This window comes from Equus caballus, chromosome 16, assembly GCF_041296265.1.
Source record: "Equus caballus isolate H_3958 breed thoroughbred chromosome 16, TB-T2T, whole genome shotgun sequence".
Classification (NCBI taxonomy): Eukaryota; Metazoa; Chordata; class Mammalia; order Perissodactyla; family Equidae; genus Equus; species Equus caballus.
The window spans coordinates 23430707-23455832 of NC_091699.1; the positions used below are offsets into that span (position 1 = coordinate 23430707).

The window sequence follows — 25126 nt, forward strand, 5'->3', positions numbered from 1 at the left end:
GGACCTACACATTGCTTATCAAGCCACACTATGGTGGTGTCCCACATACAAAATAGAGGAAGATTGGCACAGATGTTAGCTCAGTGACAATCTTCCTCATCAAAAAAGATGAAACAACCCCCCCACCCCAAACACAAACATATTTATACTCAGATATATATCTCATATGTATAATTTCATCAGTCTCATGGGAATGTCACCGACCACTTAGTAGCTATAGACCATGGAGATATTGGATATGTTATTTAACCTCTTGAAGCCTCAGCTTCTTCAACTATAATATAGGGTCTGTCATAAAAGTACCTCTGTCTCATAAGATTAAAGAGAATTAAAGGAATCTATGTAAGGCTCTTAGTGTAGTGCCTGGAAGATATTAAAGCTTGTAGAAGTTAATTATATTTATTATCACCTTATTATATCTCATATCGATTTCAGTTTTAGCTAAATAGTGCTTGTTGGAGGACAAGTCAAAGAAGCAAAGCTGGGACATTTGATTTTATTTAGCCATCATCTACTGGTTTTAATAAGGTCTTCTAAGGTCAAATATGTATTGCTCACCTGCTTGTAAAGATAGTATTAGTAGTTAATGGTTCTAGTTTTCCAGATTCCACTCAGGTGTAAAAGCCATCATGGATCCAGAATCTGTCTTGCTTTCCCAAGACTAGTCCAGTCACTTGCTAAGGTATTAAAAATAGAGTGGTCTTTTTCGTTACACTTGTCTTTCTGTAATGAACTTCAGCTTTGAGTATTAAAGGAATTTAAGAGACTAGTGTTTTCTTTATCCTCAGAAGATTACTGTCGATTCAATAAAATAGAGCACGTAATGTGCCTGAAGCTTAGCACTCAACACATAGCAAGCTCTCAATTCCTATGAGCTGCTATTATCTTTTTACTTTGAAAAATAGTTATCCTAGTGATTGATGAAGAAGTATAACAATACAAATAGCCAGTCTTAAAAGTTCTATATTTGTCATATTTTGGTAGAAGGAAAGAAAAGTTCTAGATTTTTTTTGTGGTTGTTGGTTTACAAAATATGCAAGCCTAGATACTGGTTTAACAAGATGGAATTTAAAAAAATCATCCAATCCAGACCTGGCAAGTTGGAGGGAGGAGAAGGAAGTGAATGTATTGCATAATGCTGGGTAACTGCTATACTCTACGGGGAGGAACCACATTGGGATCCTCCCTAATCTGGTTACTTTGCCATGTATCATGTATGTGCAAAACTTTTCAATATTATAAAACTACCTGATTCTGACTTTTATCAGGAAATTCCATAAAAGGAAAACACGCCTCAGAGAATAACATTTTTCACAAATTATTACCTCCACAAATTTATTCCATGCTTTTTGTTTCCACGTAGAGTAATCCTAAAGCAGGTGCAAAGACCACAATAAATGTTCAGTTAAGGAAATTCCTGCCACAAAGGAATTTGAATTATTCCTTATTCATAATTCAAAACAGAAAACCAAAAGAATAAATCTACTTTTCATAATGCTGGGATGGAATTTCAACTAATTTTTATGTTTTGACTGAATTTAAAGAAACATAGCAAGAAGTAAAATATGCATTAAAGTTGTGTCAGCCTCCTAGAACAATCTGTTACCATTGAAAAATATCTTTTATGGGCCTACACTTTGAATAGTTTCATGAGTCATGCCTCCATTTTAGTTTAAATTATCTGATTTGAGATAACTGTATTTCAATAATCAAATTTCTCTTTGATACAAATACCTCTGTAAACAAACAAACAAACAAACAAACAAACCACACAAGCTCAGAATGTCAGATATCATATCAAACACAGAGGAAAGATATTTTCCTCTTCCAAACCTGCATTTGGCTCCTTTGGGAGCAGAGAATGAAATTTCCTTAACACGAAAGGAGGTGCTTAAAATGTTTCTATTTGTATACAATTCTAAATTCTCTTTAGTTTATTTCCCCTGCCTAATTTTTGAACACGACATTATATATAGAACAAAGCTTCATAGAGTTCTTAAGCCATTTTATACATTTAAAACATAAGTAATGTCTCAGGAGCTCTTAACTAACAGTGTTTAAAAGTAAATCCATTTTCACAAGAGAAGAAAACTACGGACCAATAGCCCTGATGAATATTGACGCAAAAATCCTCAACGAAATACTAGCAAACTGAACTCAACAGTGCATTAAAAGGATTATACACCATGACTAAGTTGGGTTTATACTAAGAATGCAAGCATGGTTCAATATATGAAAATCCATCAGTGTAATACATCATACTAACAGAATGAATGACAAAACCCACATGATCATCTCAGTTGGTGCAGAAAATGCATTTGACAAAATTCAACACCCCTTCATGATAAAACTAGGAATAAACGGAAATTAGGAATAAAGGAAACTGCCTCAACATAATAAAAGCCATATATGAAAAGCCTACTGCTAAAATCATATTCAATGGTGAAAGAGTATAAGCTTTTCCTTTACGATCAGGAACAGGGCAAGCATGATCACTCTTGCCACTTCTATTCAACTTAGTACTGGAAGTCCCAGCCAGAGCAATTAGACAAGAAAAAGAAATAAAAAGCATCCAATTGGAAAGGAAGAAGTAATACTGTCCATTTGCAGATGATATAATCTCATATGTAGGAAACACTAAAGATGCCATATAAAACCCCAAACTGTTAAAACTAATAAAAGATTTCAGCAAAGTTGTAAGACACAAAATAAACACATAAAAATCAGTTGTTTCTATACACTAAAAGTGACCAATCCTAAAACAAAATTTAGAAAATAATCTGACTTACAATAGCATCAAAAAGAATAAAATACTTAGGAATTAACTTAACAAGGAGGTGAAAAACACGTACATTGAAAATGACAAAACATTGCTAAAAGAAATAAAAGATACAAATAAATGGAAAGACATCCTATGTTTGTGGATCGGAAGACTTAACATTGTTAAAATGTCCATACTACCCAAAGTGATCTACAGATTCAATGCAATTACTATTAAAATCTCATGGCAATTTTTGCAGAAATAGAGAAAAAAAATCTTAAAATTCATATGGACTCTCAAGGGACCCAAAATAGCCAAAACGAAACAATCTTGGAAAAGAACTAAGTTGGAGGACTCACACTTCATGACTTCAAAACATACAACAACGCAGCAATAATCAAGATGGTGTGGTACTGGCATTAAGACAGACATATAGACCAATGGAAGAGAGACCCCAGAAGTAAACTCTTCTGTATATGATCAAATGATCTTTGACAAAAGTGCCAAGACTACACAATGAGGAAAGCATAGTCTCTTCAACAAATGGTGTTGGATATCCACAGATGAAAGAATGAAGTTTGACCCTTACCCTACACCATATGCAAAAATTAACTCAAAATGGTTAAAGACCTAAATGCAAGACTTAAAACTAGAAAATTCTTATAAGAAAATATAGGGGAAAAGCTTCAGAATATTGGATTTGGCATGATTTCTTGGATATGACACCAAAAGCACAGACAACAAAAGCAAAAATAGACCAATGGGACTAAACCAAACTTAAAAACTGCTGCATCTCAAAGGAAACAATCAACAGAGTGAAAAGACAATCTACAAAATGGGAGAAAATATTTGCAAATCAAAATCTGCTAAGGGGTTAATGTCCAGATTATATAAGGAACGCCTACAACTCTACAGCAACAACTACAACTCAACAAAAAAACAAATAACCTAATTTAAAAATAGGCAAAGGATTGGAATAGACAATTCTCCACAGAAGAGATACAAATGACCAATAAGTATATGAAAAGATGCTCAACATCCCTAACCCCAAGAGACATACAAATCAAAACCATGAAATATCACCTCACACACTTAAGGATGGCCACCATCAAAAAAAACAGGAAATAAGTGTTGGTGAGGATGTGGAGAAACTCGAACTCTTGTGCACTATTGGTGGGAATGTAAAAGGGTGAATCCCTTATGGAAAACAGTATGGAGGTTCCTCAAAAAGTTAAAAATAGAATTAACATAAGATCCAGCAATCCCACTTCTGGGTATATATCCAAAAGAATTCAGAGCAGGATCTTGAAGAGACATTTGCACACCAATGCTTACTGCGGCATGATTCACAATAGTCAAGAAATAGAAGCAACCCATATGTCCATTGATAGGTAAACAGAGAAAGAAAATATGGCATATACATAAGATGGAATGTTATGTAGCCTTAAAAAAGGAAATCATATCACAACTACAATATAGATGAACTTTAAGGACATTATACTAGATGAAATAACCCAGTCACAAAGGGACAAATATTGTATGATTCTACTCATATGAAGTATCTAAAATAGTCAAAATCATAGAAACGGAAAGTAGAACGGTGGTTGCCAAGGGTTGTGGGAAGGGGAGAGGAAGTATTAGTGTTTAATGGGTATAGTGTCAATTTCACAAGATGAAAAAGTTTGAGAGATCTGTTGCCCAACAATGTCAATATATTTATCACACTGAACTGCAAAATTAAAAAATGGAAGGTGGAAAATTTACTGTTTTTATATGATAATAAAAAAGTAAATCCATTATAATTCAGGCCAACTTTTATCACACACATACAAATTAATTATCTTAAATTCTGCAACAAATAAAAAATGACTGGCATAGATTTTTAAAAAGCGAAATTGCTCCGTTCTAGTGCTGACTGAACTAAGTAGGTCAAGTGTGAGAAGAAAATCTCCTGCTAATTACCAGAATGATGTTCCACAAACAAGCCTGGCAATTTAAAGAAACAATCTCTTAAATAACAAACCATGACTTCAAAGGCCCCACATTGGCAAGGGACGCATTTCAAAGGGCTCCACAAACAATTATATAATTACATTTGGTGCTTCTTTTTCCAATAAGAAGTGGAAAGCGTTTGGGACACTCTGATCTGAATATAAAATTCCAAAGGAAATGGAATGCATGGTCATCACCATCAGTGAATTGGCATTGACCCCCATTTTCCCATGGAATTATGTCAGATGGGATGTTAGTTTAAGAAAATCACAATATTCGGTAGGACTTCGGGCTAGGATCCCTATGCGCTAAGTTCTTAAGGAGTTGGGCGAAAGAAATAAGGAACCACCAAAATATGATGGTTATGTGAATTCTATTTATGCTAAAAACCAGATAGCTCTCAGCTCATAGAAAGAATTCTGTCCTGAGAGATCAAGTGATCCATATTCAGATTCTGACTTTTTCACTTATTAGATTTGTTGCCTTATACAAACTATGTAAATTATGTCTCCGTTTCCATAGCTAAAATTAAGGCTAAGTATGCATACTTCATATATGAAAATTGTGATAAATAAGTGAAATAATCTATATGAAGGTATTCAGCCCAGAACCTGGGAAAGAGTCCAGCACAGAGTGAGCCCTCAAATAACTTATTTGAATCTCTGGAACCTCATCAAGTTTGCCATTAAATTTCATGCTCCCTCTGCAGGCTATTGGGAGGGAGTGAATAAGCAACTCTCTTTAAGATCCTTGGGCATGACAGGTGTTTAGAAAAAGTCAGTATTATTATTGTTTACCATTTCCATTATATTTTCAACCAGTATTATTGGAATTAAGTGTTAGAAGTCCAGAGACCAAATATTACACTGGGGCTAAATTAAAATCCTACGCAGGCAAGCAAATTATGAAATACAGACCTCCAACCTGGAGATTAACATCATCTCAGACATGTAGTCACAGCCGTGAAGAATTAAAATTGATTACCAAAATATGAAGAAAAATGCCTTCTTAGGACATGCGCTTTTATGTGTACTTTCTTTGGTGACCAAATTCACACCATGTACATGTTTAGAAAAATCATTCTTTTAGCTCTGTTGGTCCCCCACATAGATCCAGGGCTAATACAGCATTCAAATTTTCTTATCTTCCTTTGTGAACGGCTTGAATAATGGGGAGATGAGATTTTCATTCAAGTAAGCTTGTCTTTTGGTTAAAAAAAATACATTGTCTCAATAAAAATTCTCCCTCTAGCCACTCTCATGGGAGGGAGTGGGGTGGGGTTGGGGGCAACAACATGTAGCCACTCTAAGGATCGACCTCCCAGAGGGAATCCCCTTGTGCCTTGAGGCCACCCTGACTTCTGCTGCAGGTACAAGTGGCTGATTGTGACTCACAAAGGCTACAAGCTTTCTGAAACAAGAGTTTAGCATAGAGCTAAGACTGTGGCTTCAGGAGAAACAGACCTGGTTTCAAATTCAGTTCTGTGACCTTGGACGAATTATCAAAGCTTTTTTTCTGAGTCTGTTTCCTTCTTTTAGAAAATGCAGAGGACAAATCCTATTTTAGAAGGGTGGTGAGAAAATTCGACAGAGATGTTAAATGTAAAGCTTTTGGCAGAGGGCCTGGCACATAGCAAGTGCCCAGTAGATGTTTGCCATTATTATTTACAGGTTGGATGTCTCATATTGGATCTGAGTCTTTTTATGGGTGTTGAGGATGAAAGGAAAGAGTGGGCAGTTGAAATCAGCAGAGGGTGCCTTTTGCGGTATTAACAACTACAAGTTCTAAAAAGGGGCTGGCCAGAGGCCTTCTAACAATGTGTAGACGGCTAGTGCAGGTAGAGCCAGAGAGAGAGATTACAGCAAAGTCTTTATGGAGGGTATATTTTATTTCTCTGGGGAAGGAAAAAAGGTCTTGCAAATGCATTCTGAAGGCTGAATCTGCATTGACTATTTTTAAAGGCATTAGTTTCTTGGACTTTTGTCTGGCCCCTGACCCTTTCTGACTCTTAGATTTCTTTCTCCAACCATTTTCCAAAATTATGTTCCTTGTTCACACATTATCCAAAGCGAAACACCCTGTAGTGTGTGTTAGTGATCGCAGATGGAGGGTGCGTATGGGAGGAAGAGCTATAACAGTCTCCGTAACGCATTAAGGAAACAATAAAGTGTATCCCCTTGCAAGGACATAATGGAGCTTGCTGAGGCTCTTTTGCATAAGCAACTGCTCCTGAGAGCCCATGTTATTCATCAACCAGCAGTTCAGCAGCCCGCCTGAGTGGGTCGAGCAACAGAACGAGGACGCCAGGAAAGGGAGTCTTAATTTTGGCTTCATCACAAACTTCCAAGGTGACCTTGAGCAAGTCTAGTAAATTCGAGTCCTATTTTATTTATCTTAGAGTAAGTAGGTTGAGGGAAAACGTAGTCACAGCTTCCCAGGCCCAAAGGAACCTCAGGGAGTCATCTTATCAACCCATTCTCCTGGTGTCATGAAAAACCATACTTGTAGCCATTTTCAGAGGTAATCCTTCTTCCTTCTTCTTCTTATCTCCCTTTTCTGTCTCTCTCCCTTCTTTCCTTTTTTTCCCCTTTTTTGTTATTTAATTTTCATGAAAGCAAGGAATTTAATTTTGCCAAGGACCTCAAACTCCAATGCCTCCAGGGGCTAGGTAGGTGAAGGCAGCTGAGTCTAACCTAGTCATGTAAACAGCTGGAGTGTTGCATGCCCTCCAAAAGGCATCCGAAAATGTTTTTAACTGTGCAGGCCAAACCAAACCCTTCTGCTTTCTAAGGCCATTTATGGCCAGTGTGCAACCTCTAAATAAGTATAATAATATCACCTATAATGCTGAGCTAATGGGAGTATTTGATAACTAGATGATTAGGTATAAATTTTGAAATATTATTGGCAAATACTCCAGATGTGAAAACCTATAATTACAAACTCAGTGTAGGACACTGTGAATCTTTGCTCTGAAGAAAACTTCTTTAGTGCTTTTTAAGAAAGCATTACATTTACAAAAATTCATTTTACACTCCTTTCTGTCGGAAGACCTACTTTTAAAGGCAGGCAGAACCTTGGAGATCTGCTAGGTGATCCAAGATGACCCAGTTAATTGGCAGAGGAACAAAATAAAACCCAAATGCCTTGATCCCTAATTCAACATTTCCTAATCTGACCACTTGAAATTTCTGTGTTGGTTTGCCTGGCTCCCGGAGAAAAATTTGATTGTCTTCTCCCTAATTTTCTTTTCTTCTTCTCCTTTTTCATCTTGTATTTGTTATTATTAGTTAATAAAGTCTCAAAAATTCTCGGGTATGCTTGGGCGGAATAAGTGCACTAGTGTGCACAGAAGAGGGTGGACACAAGTGATCTTTTGATTCGCCCTCAGTTTCCTTCCTCTTTGGGGCCCGGGCAAATCCATCTCACCGCAGGAGCAGTCTCGGCTACCATCTCCAGGAAAAGCCCAAAGACACAGCTGGTCTCCAAGCTGAGCATAAAAGCTGGGGTCACAATTCATTCACCTCCTAAGAGGAGCTGGGCATGGACAGCATATTAGCCCTTGCAGGAGGGTTGGCCAGGCATGGTAAACAGGGCAGGGCTGGACTGGATGGACTGAAGAATTACAAAGGACAACTGAAAAAGAAAGAAAGAAAGACAGACAGACAGAAAATTGAAAAGCCAAAAGTCCAAACAGAGCCAGCTGGCATGAATCCAAATCCAAGTAGGTGGGGTGGCGGAGTCGGGAAAGGTGTTTCTGGAAAAAGCCCTGGGGAATAACATCTACTTTAGACTCTGATTTGGCTTCAACTGATCAAAGGCAAGCAAGCTTGCCTCCTTGTGAGATATGAGAAATACACACTGTGTTGGATAAGGCCTTAGAGATCACCTGGCACATCGAACAAAACCTCTCATTTTATAGAGGATGACACCTTAGTGAGGTGAGGCCACACATTGGAGGCCAAGCTTGACTCCATTCCCACTCTCCAAACGCACAATCCTTTATTCTACAGAACCCGGCACTGCTTCCCTTAGTCTACGGTTAGTCTAGGTGTAGTTAAAATTTGTACTTTTGATCACTTAGGCAGGGTCTAAAGCTCTTTGAAGGATGTTGGCCTCCAGTAGTCCATTAATCAGGTACCATTTATTGGAAGTAGAGGGAAACATCATCCTAATAATTTAGGGAGAGTGCAGTGGCTTGTTTTCTTTAATAACCTCCATCTTGACCTTTGCTTAGGCAGATCAGGGATAGAGTGGAGAGCTCCATCAATCATGCTGATGGCCAACTTATTCCAAAAAATTAAGTCAGGTCAGCTAAACAATGTTCACTGATTTTTTTTTTTTTAAACATGGCAGTGAATTGATCATCATGGCTGATCTATTCTACATAAGCACGGCCAAATTGCAAGTTTAATTTGTAAAATGCACAAATTAAATTTCTCCTAATGTGATGAAGTATTTTGCAAACTCTATAAGGGCACAGAAATTCAAATATAATAAGTGTAAAATGGATTTGAATAATGAGTAGGAGTTGGAAGTGGACATTCAAGATAGGCGAGGTCTCATGAATAATATAATAATATTATGAATATAGCAAACTTTACTAATAGGCTTACTTTAATAAAAGACTTATTGTGTATCAACCACTGTAGTGAGTGACTTACATGTATATGGTATAAAGTATGATCATTTCTACTTTTCTTGAAGAAGTTATCACTTGTCCAAGATCTGAAGTGAGACAATGGTCAAGGCCATAGGGCCATGCCCTAATGCTATCTAGCTCTGAATCCTACTGGTTTGCAGGTAGTTTGAGAAGCGGTGTGGTACACACACTGGAGCACTGGACCAAGAGTTAGGGGGTTCGAGTCCTAAGTTCTGGGTTTGCCTCCAACTCACATCATGCTGGCCATCTTCCCTGCCTGTGAGTGATGACGTTGGGCTAAATCTAGAAGATATCTTATGACTCCACCGCTCCAGGATTTTAGGTATTTGGTGCCTCTTCTCTGGGATTGTACTCTTAAAGGCATTCATGTAAGCAGTACTTCTTATGATTGGGGCAAAATGCTTGATTCTGGCTTTTTAAGAGAAACTGTGTTCAGTATTTTTTTTAAAAAAAAGCAAAGTACAGTCTTAAGAGGCAGAGAGAGCTAAGCCCATATCCTGGCACTACCTATGGCACCTTGGACAAATTAGTCCACCTCTCTGGGCCATGGTTTCCTCATCTGTTAGAAGATGATAGCTATGTATCTACATCATGTGGGTTCCTCAAGATTGTCTCTCAGGTCATGAAGGAACCTGCCTTAAGCAATTCCTGGTACATAGTAGAATCTCAACCATCATAAATTTTCTTTGAAGTTCTCAACGCAGAAAATTAAAAGTTGGGTGCTGAAAACCTAAGTTAATATTTACTCTCCCAATAAGGAAATTAATGCACTTCCTGAAAATTATCTGGAATAGATTTCTTTTCTTTCTTTCCTTTTTTTAAAATTCAACCCTTATTTGGTGATTTATTTTTTCCTCCCAACATCCCCGGGAGGTAAGCAGTATGATCATCTCTTTCACACTGAGGAAACCAATGCCTAGAGATAGCAAGTAATTTGCCCCAAACATACAGCTAGAAAGTGATAGAGCAGGATTCAAACTGAGACAGCCTGGCTCCAAAGCCAATGCCCTAAACACCACCTCCCACACGCTACATGATCATCCCAAAGAACCCCGACTTGGACTCTGATGAATGGGACTGTCAATGAAGTATCAGAAGTATAGATGGGGAGGGAGCTAGCTGGGAGCATTTACAGCTCTTGAAGGCAATCGAGATTCTTCCCAAACGACTGGAGCTCCACAAATCACAGTGAAGATCTAGGGATGGTTTCTCTCTTTGCCAAATAGCTTGGGTACCACTGAGCCATCCTCTATTCCTTGGGTAAAGCCAGATTTCTAGAATGCTAGAAAGGTTTTAAAGCAAAGGCACACGAATATTTCTGCAGTTTGGTTTGCATTCAATCTTATGGGAGAATCTGGTAGGTCCCAAGATTTTCATTTTATTTTGTTTTAATATGATATATAGGTATATAAGCAGGTATCGTTTTCCCTCAGACCAAACAATGGGCTCAGGACTCAGAAAAGGCTCAACCTGCAAACTCCCCAAGTATCACATGACTGCCTTCAAAGTTCAATGCCCTCTCTTTCTCAGCTCATTTCTACAATGTACTTTCAAAGCTATGTCATTTTTGGAAGTAAGAAAAAAGTCACACATTTATTTTAACGAGACAATGCTAATTAAATCTTTGCATGCTAGTTACTTGGGATTTCAATTTTGTAATTTAATGGTAAGCCTCTTGAAAGGATTCTCCTTTGCAAGCCCTATGTTAAGAAGTGCATACCTCTCTACCCTGAGAGGTAGAATGACACCCACAGTATTTCCATTCCTAATTGTTTTGGAAACAAGTGTTCCAAAGGAGCTAAATCCTAAGGAGTTAAATCCCAAGCAAAGAAACAAAAAATAAAACAAGAGATGGGCATTTACCAACACATTTATATATCAATCTTAGTTACTCTAGATGCAAAGACATAAACAATAAGGAAAGAGAATTAAATTGTTAGCCCAAGAAAGACAGGAAACTTTCTTGCAAATAGTGAAGTATGTTCTAGACTTATAGACATTTTTCATGTTTTACATCTAATGTTCGCTGCAGGGTCGTTTTGACTGAGTAGTAGTCATAAGAATAATAGTAGTTCGTACTTACTAATAGCAGTTCGCTCTTACTATGCCACACGCACTGCACTAAGCACTTTACGTAAATTATTTCATTTCATGCTCACGACCCTATGAGGTGGGAACCATTATTTTTCCTATTTTTATGGATGACAAAATGGAGCCTCAAGAAAATGAAACATCCTGCCCAAGGTCTTTAAAGCCAGGAGAACGAGGAGGTTCTATGTGAATTCAGGCATCTGAGGCTGGAGCCCAAACCATACTACTCTGCTATCCCAACCTGTCTGGGCAGGGCGAGTCCTTGCCAATGTTGTAATCTGCCAGGACTAGACTGAGTCTCCTGGGGCAGGGACCCCGTTTCTGTCTTGTTCACAATGAGTCATCCAAGGCCAGGCACTGGCCTGGCATCTACATAGTGGGCACTCAATAAACAAATAAAATAACTGATTGAATCAATTAAAATGTGCTTTTCAGGTGCCTGAATATGACAACAATATTAAGCTTGCAAATATTCACAGTTCTGCTGGGTCTCTTCTACACTTGGACTGATACAAACCCTGTGCTTTTAAAAGCTGTATCTTTTTTTTTTTTTAAAACCTTGCAAATTAGCACATGTCTGCTCCCCATCCATCCTAATGCTTGTAATTTAGGAAAAACTTGCTCTCTGACTTATCTCTTTCTCCAGATCCTGATGAAATCTGGTTTCAGTCTAAATGCAAAAGAGGTCCAATAAACTGGTGCCTAACTTAACCAGATTAATTTAATTAAACAAATACTCATTGAGTATTTACTGTGTCACAGGGTCAGAAAGACCAGACCCAGCCCTTAAAGAGCTTATAATCCTTTGGGGAGGGAATAAGACAAATACACGAGTAACTCTGTAAAAGATATATGTTAAAAGAGAGGAATGAGTGGGGAGATATGTGCATCCCTGGGAAGGAGAGATGAGAGCTGCCACCTGTGATCGCTCCATCAGCACTGTCCAGTGCCATTCTCTGTGATGACAGAAATGTTCTGTGCTGGCAACTGCCCGAGAGGGTAGCTACTGAGCACTTGAAAGGTGGCTGGCATAAATGAGAAATGGAATTTAAAATTTTATTTTATTTCAATTTATTTCAATTCCATTGAAGTAGCCAGATGTGGCCAACAGCTACCATATTGGGCAGCACAGTCCTAGATCCCAAACCTAGCTGTGCATTAACCCGGGGAGCTTTATTAAGAATGCAGATTCTCATGCCTTATGGGAATTTTGATGACATAGGTCTGCGAATATACACATATATATTTTTTTAAACAGCTCCACTGAGGGCTCTAATGCAGACCAAATTTAAATACTTCTGCCTTAGGCCATCGTGGCTCAGCTCTGTCCTACCACCGCTCACAGGTGCAGAGTCTGGCAGGCACGTTGGCCTGGGCCTGGTAACTGAAAAGACGTGGCTTGACTTGGCTTTGCTCTAAGCCACTCTGCTTCCTTCCTCTACCCACTCATCCTAGTGTTCTCAGAGGTGGCCTAAACTCCAAGCCAACATATAATTGAGGTCCAAGGTTATGTTTTACTGATCTCGGTAGACACTGTTCCTAACACAGTGCCTGGCCTACGAGTGTTCAGTGAATGTTGGCTGAAGCAACCAAGGTGTGTCACAAGATACATTTTAGATGGTCTTCCACCTTTGGGGCCTGCTGCACCACAGAACAAAGGCCACCTGAAACAGGTGTATAGACAATGGAGTACAAAAAGCAAACACAAGAAAGCCAATGCACTCTTAAAAAGGCTCATAATTTGACCCCAGACAGAAATTCATAAACAAATAATTCTTTTGTCCGGAATCTCAGGATGAGGCAAACAAAAGTTTTCATCCAAATAGAGCTCTTGTGTTCAAACCAAGTATCACTGCGCACCATTATTCTCCTCACTACTGTCTTTGAAAGCATTAGTTAGCAAAGAACATTTTACATAGAAAATAACCTAAACAAGTGTTTAACCCTGTACCAAATGTCATGACTCTTACCATCTTCCCTAAAGGAAAAGCTGATTGTCTGAAACGTTTTAGAAATTAAGAACTTTTGATGGCAAGTTTGCTACACAGTACCCAGTCGAGTGCTGAGCACAGAGTGGACACTCAAACATGGTTGCTGAATGAATAGCCCTTTTTAGGAGGTAATGTACCTATTTGTTTTGTATTTGAGGCACTTTAGTTTCCTCCCATAAAAAAAAAAAACATTTGTCATTTCTGGATCATATCCTTGGGCAAGATAACTGCAGAAGATACGAGATAAAAATAATTGTAAAAACTAGCAAGGCAAATTGATATTATTGTTGGAAAGGTGAAAATTGTTTTTGAGAACTCAGGAAATCATCTGTATATTTCTCACTAGAAGAAAAGGGGATGGGAAAACGTGACACCCAAGAAGGCAGCTCTTCTGAATATGAAAATAAACTCAGGGTTCGGAGGCAACAGACTGAATTAAAAATCCAGCTCAGCATGCATGCACATCACTTTTCTAGTTTCCAGGTCTTCCTTTGAGAGCAGTGTCCGCATCCTTTCTTCATGGGGTTGTTAAAAGGCTCAAACGAGTTAAGATATGTAAAATTCCTAGGATACTCACCATGCGTCTGATGATCCGGAACAAAGTGCTTGCTATGGGTTGAACTGTGTCCTCCCCCAAAAAGATCTGTTGAAATCCCAATCTCCAGGACCTCAGAATGTAACTTTTTGGAAATAGGGTCATTGCAGATGTAATTAGTTAAGATGAGGTCATGTTGGAGTATGGTGGGCCCTAATCCAATATGACTGGTGTCCTTATAAGAGGGAAGATGATGCGAAGACAGAGACATACAGAGAAGATGGCCTTGTGAAGACAGGAACACACAGGGAGAATGCCATGTGTCCATGAAGTAAGAGACTGGAGGGATATACAGTTGCAAGCCAAGGAACGCCAAAGTTTGCCAGCAAACCCCCAGATGCTAGGAAGATGCAATGAAGGATTCCTCTGCAGGTTTCAGAGCAGCCTGACCCTGCTGATATCTTGATACCTTGATTTCAGATTTGTAGCCTCCAGAAACGTGAAACAATAAATTTCTGTTGTTTAAGCCCCCCAGTTTTTGGTACTTTGTTACAGCAGTCCTAGAAAACGAATACAGTGCTGTAGATGCACGAACTACTCTCCTAATTATTTTTATATGAATGCTTATTTTGTTAAATACTTACGGCGTTGACTCTTCTCACCTTCCTCCTCCCCACTGCATACCTATTACACATAAGAACTGATTATGAAAGGAGGTTGTTTGCTACAGTTGCCTATAAATATTATGGGTAGGGAAATACCCATTCCTTAATTTTAAAAGCTGTGGTAAATTTGATGAATTTTGCAGCTTCTTCTTCTAGGACCTGGCAAGCAAGACTAATACTTATTCATGAACTACCTCAGCTCTAGGTCAAAATTACTTTTCCTCCAATATTTTGAAAGTCACATGCCAGATACAGCTTGAAGAATTCTTGAACCTTTGGTCTTTCCAATTCCTTTTAAACGTGAGATTCTGTGATAGGCAAAGAAAATAGGACCAGGAAAAATTTTTTTCTGTTTAAATCACTTGTAGGATCAAGAAAGTGTGTTTTTTTTTCCCTTCTTTGTAAGAAATGAGCTATTTGCAAAGCTGGAATCATAAAGTAGCAATTTAACATTATCGAAGCGAGAAACTGACAGAAGGCTAGACATAACAAAACATGAACCAACGACTGGGCTATTTTTATTGCTCCTTTTTAGTACCAGAAAGTGCAGTGATATAAAAACTACCATGAAATCAATTAATTTTAGTCTTTTTACAAATTATTTTAATTCTACTCCCGTAATATGTCTATATGAAATAATTGCTTTGTAATTACCGACATGATTAAATGTTAAATAAATGTGAAATCTTGAGTTTGGCAGCCTTAATATGCCTAGAAGGCTCAGTTTCATGACTTCTTTTTAAGTACTTCACAGTATATTGTGTAGTATTTTCACTGTAGACAGAGACTTCACCATTGCCACGTTAATAAATGTTGCAGAAGGAGGCAGTTGCTACAATGGCTCTTGATTATACATTCAAAACTGCAGATAGACCAATGAGAAAATAGATTCATCATGGTTGACACTGGAAGTGCCAATATGTTGGCTACTAATACCAATACTGTAGATTTTTGGATGCTCACCAAGCCAAGCAATTCCATTACTGTATCAGATTTGCTTTTGCTCCCAGGACAAAGTAAAATTTAGTCTGTAATAGTGAAAATAACTTCTCATCAAGAAAATGGCAAACATTTTCCCAACTATTTCAGAATATTTATTGCATTTTTCTCTCCTCAAAGAGAGTTCTGTTATAATGTCTTTTGTTATATTTTTAGTCTAGTAGTAATCTTTATTAACTATCTGACATTTTAACAAAATTTTTACTTAAAAAAATAAAACATCCAATGTCCTTAAGACAGGAGCCTCTACTTTTAGCTCTGATCTGGTGATATTTCTCTAAGGAGTCTGCTTAGAATTTGCCAATTAGAAGACTAAGTGCTGTTTAAACTTTAGACTGAGAAAATGTCAAGAACATATCACTTCCACATTAAAATCTTCCTTTAAAATTTGGAGACTAATATATGGAAATGTACATATCTTTAGCATAGAAGTTTCCGCTACAGAAGGTTAAAGACAGCAGTGTTCGGGTGAATGACAGTGTTTGCCCTTCGACTCGATAGACCTCAAGCACATTGTATATCTACAGAATGCCATCTTTCTCATAGAAGCAAAATAAAGCCATCTGTCCCCGAACTCTTAAAATAAACCTGGTTTCAAGTTCTTTTTCTAAACTATTTTTATATAACTGTTCTGATAAGGACTTAAAGAACTCGGTTTTCTTCCTCATTGGGAGAGAATGAATAGTGTGCTGCCTGTTCAGACCTTCCCTCTGAAAGCTCGGGGGCTGCAGGGGCTTTCTAAGGAAGATCTCACAATGGCCAAAGGACAGGGGTGGGGCGCAGGGTACAGAACAGAAGGGAGAGCACCGTGGAGAGTGCTTTACCTAGGTTCTTGTTGCACCCATGAAGGTAGATCTGACTATTCTCATTTTACAAGTGACCTTAGGGCCCAGAGATTGTGACCTGTCAGAATTCCCACAGCTAATTGGCAAAAGAGCTGAGAGCAAACCCAAATTTATTGCCTTCTGAAGTCAGGGTCCTTTCTGTGATACCGCCTGCCTCAATTGTCTTATTGGACCTCCAGTAAATACTGCGAGTGCATGGCAGCATGCTCTGAGGTACACAGAAGAAAACCAACTTGCAGAATAAAACCTTGGTTGACCAGAAGATTAGGCTCTGGGAATTTGCAAATTTAATTTTCTGGGTAGCTGAAGGTTACCTAGAAAGCTTTTAGTTTCAATCTTTAATATCTACTTTCCTGCCTTTAATAAGGGTAAAGGTTTTGATTTTTTTAAAGATATTTTTCTTCAAAGCCCTGATAGAGAACTCATATTGGAAATCTTTTTGTTTTTAATCTACAGTCTTGGTTATTAGCTTATTTTCTTCCAATGTTCCCTTTGCTTCTAAAAGTGGACTGCAGAGGAAAAAAATTCTAGTTAATTAGGATTTCTGGTAATCAGGTTTTTAAATTGTTTTGGTAAATTAAAATCAGGTGAAAGCTGTTTCCTTGAATTGGAAAGTTTCTTATTATACATTCTCCTTGATGCCAATGTGTTCCCTGATGTTAGTATGCATTTCAAACTAATGGTCCAATACTCAAAGTGCTCAGATCGTCAATGACCTGGATGCCATAAATCCACCAGAGCACATTAGTGGGATGGTCCTTAATTACACAGTTTAGGCTTTGTGTAATCAAACGGTGCAAAGGAACAGCTAAGAATATTAAAATGCCAGCAGGCATTATAAATCATAGTACATTCCACGGTCTCTCTTCAATTCATGTGTTTTATTAAATTAAAAGTAAAAGAACAGTTTTAGTTGAATATCCATATTGTCATTAACCATTAAAATACAAAATAATCCAATGCTATTATAAAATCATCTTCACTACTTTACCTCCTATTGCCCTAATAGAAATTGTAGTTACTTTTTGAACTTTAAATATAGGAATCTTCTTTTTATTTGAGGAAGATCAGCCCTGAGTTAATATCGGCTGCCAATCCTCCTCTTTTTGCTGAGGAAGACTGGCCCTGAGCTAACATCCGTGCCCATCTTCCTCTATTTTATATGTTGGATGCCTACCACAGCATAGCTTGCCAAGCGGTGCCACATTGGCACTGGGGATCTAAACCAGCGAATCCCAGGCGCCAAAGCGGAACGTGCACACTTAACTGCTGAGCTACCAGGCTGGCCCCCGGAATCATTTTTTTAATGAAGCAAAATTAAAGTTATCTCTTAGTAAGGTTGACTAAATAAAAACGTTCTTTCCTAATAAAGTATCTTTTAGAGTAAATTGCAGCGCAATCTTACATATCTAGGACCAACGTGCACATTAAAAGTTTTCTGTAGAGTTTTAGGTTTAAGGGGTCACAAGTCAAACTGTGGAATGTTCAAATGGTTATAATAGTGAGGAAATATATTTTCATGGTGGTTTATGTCTTCAAATCATATTTGAACGAGGATAATAAAGGCACAATTTGAAAACAAGACCAGCGGATGAGAATGATTTTCTTGGAGAATTAAGTAACTTTAAGTAGTAGGCTCTGGCAACTTGGCATAAAATGTGGACAGGTAGCTTATTTTCGCTTGAGGGCTTTTAAGTCTTAAAAATCTAACTAGCGGTCATGTCAGCACTCAAGAAAATTCTAAGTTAGTAAGTATTACCATCATCATGTGGCTAGCAATTCGGTACCATTCCAAATGCCCACAGGAGTAACAGAAATGAGTTAGAGTAGTTTACTGAGCAGCAATTCTGAGTAAGGCACTGGGCACCGGGGGTTGGGGGCGGGAAGTGCAGCGGGGGGGCATCCTAGATAGAGGGAAAGTTGTTGCAAGGCAGTGGTGTCTTGAGTGAATTGTGAGCATTTTTTTCCAAATCCAAGTTCACAGACATCATGTTAGTAACTTAAAATTGGTCATGGTGAGTGTATTTACACCACAGAAATTGGCACACACTACAAATCAGAGATTAGCTTTTTGGAGAGCTGGCTGTTAAACATTAACCAGCACATCATTGGTGTAAAGACACCAAAGCAGCAGAACTGGAATAAGTACACGGAGTAGGAACTGTTTCATTTTGAATGGGATGTAAGGGCTGCCAAGATAGCAATGGAAATCAAGACAGAGGTAGGACGAGGCCTGCTATGAGCCTTCTCTCAGTTTATTATCCATGTCAGAGATCTAGCAGAAAACAGATGGTACACTCAAAAGGAAGTAAATAAAGTTTTAAAAAGGGACCATTTATAAGGCATGAACAAGGTTAAGGTAAACTCACAAAGGATGGTCAAGGCCCTCTGAGCTAGCTAATGTAGGAAGCAGAACCCAACAAGAAACCAGATGGCAAAAGACCCATTGATACAGTCCATACAAGTCTAATTCCCAGAGTACAATAAAGTGGAGAAGGGTAGCATGGAAATATCCAGCATAATTACATAGGCACAGAGACTAATAAATGTCTTTCCCTGTCCTTAGTTTAGGCAACTATGGGATAATTTCTATAGTTCAGAAAGATTAACCCACCAGCTGTGTGTAAGAGAGACTAGCGTGGGAACATAATGGATATGGAGAACCCCATTAAGAAACACCTACAAAAAGCTAAATAAGGGGTAATGAGAACTGGAATTGGGGCTGTGGTATAGGAACAGACAAGGGCCATATTTAAGAGATATTAGAGAACCACAACTAGAGAAGTATCTATTAAATACTACAGACGACTAGATGTGGAGAAAGGGAAGAGTTAAAAATAATGCCAAGACATTGAGTCTGATGACTACGATGATAGTGGAACCCAAAACAAGATAGGGTCATACAAGAGCAAGAGTTCATTTCGGAAGTGGGATGAATTTCCATTTAAGTGATTACAGGTGGGAAGAGAAAAGCTGGAGTACTTCTCCCTCTGGTTCCCTCCCTTCTGGGCCAATTTGTAGTGGTTTTGTTCCTCTGCAGAAGGCTACGCATCCTCTTGTACAGCCACAGGTCATTCTGGGTGCTGAAAACCACTGCCCCCTATTGACCCTTCAGTGATGTGGTGATTTTTAGAGTGAAAATATCCAGCAGGCAATTGGAAATACAGGACTGGAGTTTGGGAGTGAGATTACGGCTAGAGAGAAATGTTTTTTCATAAAGGTCTAATAGAGGACTTAAGATCTTAAGAGGCACAGAGAGAGAAGCAAGTTAGTAATGAAAGGGTGCAGGGGAGCCAGAGATGTACCATAAAGCATAGTACAACTATGAAGGGTAATGCTGCGTCTTGCTGAAAAATAAGTGACTCTAACTCTACCACCTCCTTTGATCACTATTTGGTAATAGTGTCTGAATTTAGTTATATGTCAATACAAAGATGGAGCTACAACAAATTATTACAGGGGCAGCATGCTAACTCAGTGTTGAAATGATCTCTGTATTATGAACCATAATAATTGAGATAAGGCAGAAAAGTAGATCTGTCCATGGAGGCCAAATCAATAACAACTAGGTTTTATGGTCATTAGCACCCTAATCAAATTACTCACCATCTAAATCTCTTGGAGGATCTTGCAAACTCAACACCAGTCACCTCTTTCATGTTAACACCAGCCAGATGTGGCTAAGTGCAATTTACATAATGGAGATAGTGAACAAGAATGATATTCTACACATCAAGCATTTGCATGCCAAGCGAGAGGGATTTTTTGAGCTATCCTCAAACTAGTATTAAAAAATTTACGTCTGTGGGCAACACAGGTGATGTGTTGTCAATAAGCCAGTGTCTTACTCAGGAGTTCATCCACAATAAAAGGAAAATGTATTACAGGGGGAAAAAAGGCAATGGAATGCAGGAAATAAAAGAAAGTAAACTAACTTCCCAGACACCAACTATATATCTTTCCATTCTCACAATGCTGTGATGTTACATATTTTTATTTTGTTTCACAACCAAGAGTCAGAGAAGTTAAACAACGTGTGCAAGACCACACAGAAATGAAGAAGACTTTCTCCCTAGTGTGTCCTTCAGCTTTTGGAGCTTGACATGTGCCAGTCCAAATATGCCAGGCACTGGCATGCCACTCAACCAGCCGAGACCCCTGAACCCTTGCTCATGCGATTTGTTTCTCCAGGAATTTGAGCCTTCTGTGGTCTTGCCCCTTCCACGACTAGATTTGACACATCCCATTCCTTCTGTATAATAACACAAACTCTCCCTTTGTGGAACTTCATACTAGTTCTGTCTTCTCTGACCTCCAAGTATACTTTGGAGAAGGGGGAAAGGAAGGTCTGGGGTTAATGTTCCCCCTTTTGCTCTATTCTAAGCCACACTGGTCTTCTCTCTGTTCCTCAAATCCATCAAGCTCCTTCCAGCTTCTGGGTCTTGACTTGCAAAGCTCTACCCGGGAACCCCCTGTGCCTGGGTAACTCTTACTTACCCTTGAGACTTTGGTTTAAAAGTCATTTCTTCAGGGAGGTCTTCTCTTAGAAGCCTCCATGTAATATTCTCTTCTGGCGTCATGTTCTTCTTGCTCACTAGACTTACTACAGCCAGAGTTTCACGTTCACTTGTGTGATAATTGGATTAACGCTCATCTCCCATCAGATGGCAAGCTCCACAAGGGAAGGGACCACATTTCATCTGTTTTGCTCATTACTGTATCCTCACCTAAGACAAAAATATCTGCACAGAAGTGGTGCGGCCAGTATTTGCCAAATGACTAAAGTGCATGACTGTCATGTTCTAAGCACTGTCTCAAGTGCTTCCCCCATACCCTCATAGCAACGCTGTGGGTTCATATCATCCCTCCATTCTACAGATGAGAGAGCTTGGGGCTCAAATAAATTGAGTCTTTTAACCAAGATCACAGAGCTGGTACGTGATAGACTTGAGATGCAAACACAGACCCGTCTCGTCTGAGTCCATTTTTTTCTGTTTTGTTGTGAAATTTCCACAGATGATCACTCAATTATTTTCTGACTTGTCTCTATTCATTCTATGTCCCCAGTGAGTCCCGAAGCTCATCTGGGATGGAAGCAATACCATGTACATTTTTTTCATCCTCCACATCACCCCTCTAATAGCACTTGATATTCTACATGCATTTAATGAATAATTTTGATTAGTAACACTTCCTTGGAATTAATATCACAAAACCACCCCAAATGAGTTCAACTTTCTATAATAACCTCTCTAAAATAGTAATGCACTAACATCTCTGCTATAATACAGGTTTATGATCTACTCAATTCTAACAAACTATACTTGTTGTTAGTGCTATTGAGTTGATTCCTCAACTCCTAGAGACCCTTGTGTACAGCGAAGAGGAACTCTGCCTGCTCTTTTTGCCCTGTCCTCTCACCTTCTGGTGCGCTGTATCAGACAATGCTCCATGCTACTCATAGGGTTTCATGGCCAGTTTTTTTGGTGGGTGGCCAGGTCCTTCTCCTAGACTTAGCCTGGAAGCTCTGCTGAAACCTCTCCACCATGGGTGACCCTGCTGGTATTTGAAATACCAGTGGCATAGCTTTCAGTCTCAGCAACATGCAGCCACCACACTATGACACCGGACAGATGGGTGGTGTGGTTCCCTGACCAGGAAACAAATCCAGGCCACAGCGGTGAGAGCATCAAATCTTAACCAGTAGACCACCAAACACACTATATAGGAAATAATTTTGCAAAAATTGTTAAGAGGAAGTTGTATGGCAAAATGAAACAGACATATGATATGGAAATTCCTTTCTTCAAGCATTCACTGAATGTTTGCTAAGTGTATTTTCCACGTGCCAAGTGCTCTTCTAGGTGCCAGGAGCCCAAGGCTGAGTAAGTTATAGACTTTTCCCTCAAGGGGCAGTTGGTGGTGGTGATGGTGTCAGAGCAATGCAAATAAATAATTCTAAATTCAGATAACATGTGCCATACTGGAAGTGAGGACAAGGAGATATGGGAGAATAAAGGACAGTGTGACTAACTCAGCCTGGGGGAAAACCAGAGTTAAGAGTACCTGATGCTACACACTTACTAGCTGTAAGATAGTGGCTGAATTCCTTGTCTCAGGTTTTTCCTCATCTTTAAAGTGGGGTAATACTTACCTTGCAGAATTGCTACGCACTCCTCTCAGCACACTTGGAAAATGCTATTTATTGGCTCACGGGGATAGCCAGACGTGACTAGCTGAGTGGTACTGGCTGTCCCCAAGAGCTAAGAGTATTGACATCTCCAATTACCTGTAAATGCAGCCACCTACCAGTTGGGAAGCTCTGATTAGGAGGATTAAACAAAATGATGAAAATAAAGTTCTCTGTAAAGAATTATTCTATCTAGCTCCTCAAGAATTCAAAGAAAACGAGGTACTTAATTAATAGTATTTTCAACTCTCCCCTTCACATGTATATAAAAATCTGCCAGCTGTAACAGGGGAGAGGATAAGTCACAGCAACCTGTCCCTGTGTCAATCTACCAGGGGTCTCCTTACGGGTCACACAGTTTGGCTGGCCTGATGACTTTGTGACTGATCCTGCTCCCAGGAGGACTCTTGCTTACACTATATTGGGTTCTGATCTGGTCCCAACCAGGAGCCTTGCAGTTTGGTCAAGAAGCAAGATGATGATGTTATGAAGATGCTGATACTAAGAATCAATGATAACAATGGTAGCAGCATGATTTATTGAGCACCTACAAGATGCTAGCCATTGTTCTAAGAGTTTTACTTGCTTCAGCAATTTTCTTATATAACAGTGGATCCCAGAGAGTTGAAGCTTTTTGGTCTGTAAGTTCTGACAATGTCTTGAATTCAGTTCCTTTTTGGGGAATGGTAGCTCTGAACCAAACCTGTTCTCTCTGGTTGGAAAATATGATTCTATGAATTACAACTTAGCAACATTATAATATTTTCAGAGAGAGAAAAGAATCTAGAAACAAACAAAAAAGTCTCTAATGTACTCATCTGTTCGCCAGTTCTTTCAAAGCACATCAGCTGACTCAAGATTTCTTGCACATCTGGACAGATACAAACCTCTTTTGGGGTCTACCACAAAAGGTGCCAACCACGTGAACTACTGACTTCACAAACATCTGGTCTGAATCTTGGCTCTTAAAATCCCTCTACTTGCCTCTGAATGAGCATCCTTGGAATGCAGACACCATAGCAATCAGAAGTGTCAGATTTCGACAGAATAATACAACTTCTACTCATTGCTACTATTTACCAAGTATTTACCTCGGTGCAGAAACTGTGCACAGGGCTTTATACGCATGATCTCACTGAAGAAGTCCAATGATTCTATAAGGCGGGTTCTATCATTTTCCCCATTTTATAGATGACAATCTGAGGCTCACTGCAATCACTTCAGACCACAGAGCTAAGATGCACTTTTGGAACTAATGCTTCCCAACTCTAAGACCCGTCTAGTTATCCACTCTCTCTACCCTGCCTTGGGCTGCACATCCTGTAACACCATGGCAGTGATTCACGTTGTTCTGATGCATCTCTTGCATGTCAGAAGGATCCCTTAAAGCAAAACAATCTGTGGGAGCAAATCTTGAGTAGTTTTTCATATTGCTAGAAGTTTTAAGCTCTTGTAAAAATCATTCCATACTTCTCATAAGATTCAGTAATCTACTTATCTATGCAAATATCAAAGACTAACTTTTTTCAAAATTAATCATTTTATTTCTGTCTTTTTTTCTGTGTAACAGAAAGATGCTTTTCAATTTTTAGAAACCTTCTAAATTTAGACGATGATATAACTTAATATGCAGTGTGATGGTAATGGTTAGGAGAGTGCAGTCTTTAAGTATGCATTTTAATCCATTTAAAATTACCTTAAATACGAGATAAAAATGTTCTGTTAATAATTACAATATAATTTTAAAGGATAATTCAATGATAATTGGTTAAATAAAAATACCAAGCTAGATTTCAAAACTTAAAGTAAAAAATACACCATGTTTCATTTTACATAAACCTTACTTTAATAATGGAACTATAGAATTTTTAGAGGCAGAGGACCTGTGAGAGCTAGTCTAGTCTTTTCTGTTTTATAGCTGCAGTTGAAGAAAAAACATAACCCAGTGCTTTAACGGTGCGGATCTGAGTCAGACAGAGGCAAGTTCACATCCCTGCTCTGCCACTTACCAGCTCTGAGACTTCATCTGTCACCCAGCCACAGAGCCAGTTCATGAAAATGCCCTGCCTAGAAAGCAGGACTGCTATAAACTGAGAATTTGGATAAAGGACTCTCTCCTCTGAAACAGACGTATATTCTTTCATTCATTATTCATTCATTTCACAAATAGTTACTGAGTACACACTAGTTGTATGACCTTGGGCAAGTTACCTAATTGCTTTGTGCCTTCGTTTCCTGAGCTATAAAGTGGGTACATACATTGTAGAGTAGTTACAAGGATTAAATGAGTTAATACATATTAGGGGTATGGGATTCTGGCACACATTGGAAAGGCACGATGATGTTGGATGTCATTGTCTTTCTCCTATTTCTACTACACTCTATATTAGGTAA

At 38.7% G+C, this 25126-nt stretch overlaps 1 protein-coding gene across 10 annotated transcripts in view; it reads right to left on the minus strand.

Moving 5' to 3' along the window:
• Window positions 1-25126, minus strand: part of LRRN1 (leucine rich repeat neuronal 1) — a 38565-nt gene that overhangs the window by 4025 nt on the left and 9414 nt on the right. For 2 of the 10 annotated variants that reach the window (XR_011427226.1, XR_011427227.1), the window contains exon 3: window positions 8274-8389. The exons of 7 other annotated variants lie outside the window; for them this stretch is intronic. The gene's annotated coding sequence lies outside the window, so the exon portion shown is untranslated. Of the gene's footprint in view, window positions 1-1325; window positions 1371-8273; window positions 8390-25126 lie in introns of those variants that run through there. One more of the 10 variants, XM_070238564.1, reaches the window with a different exon arrangement.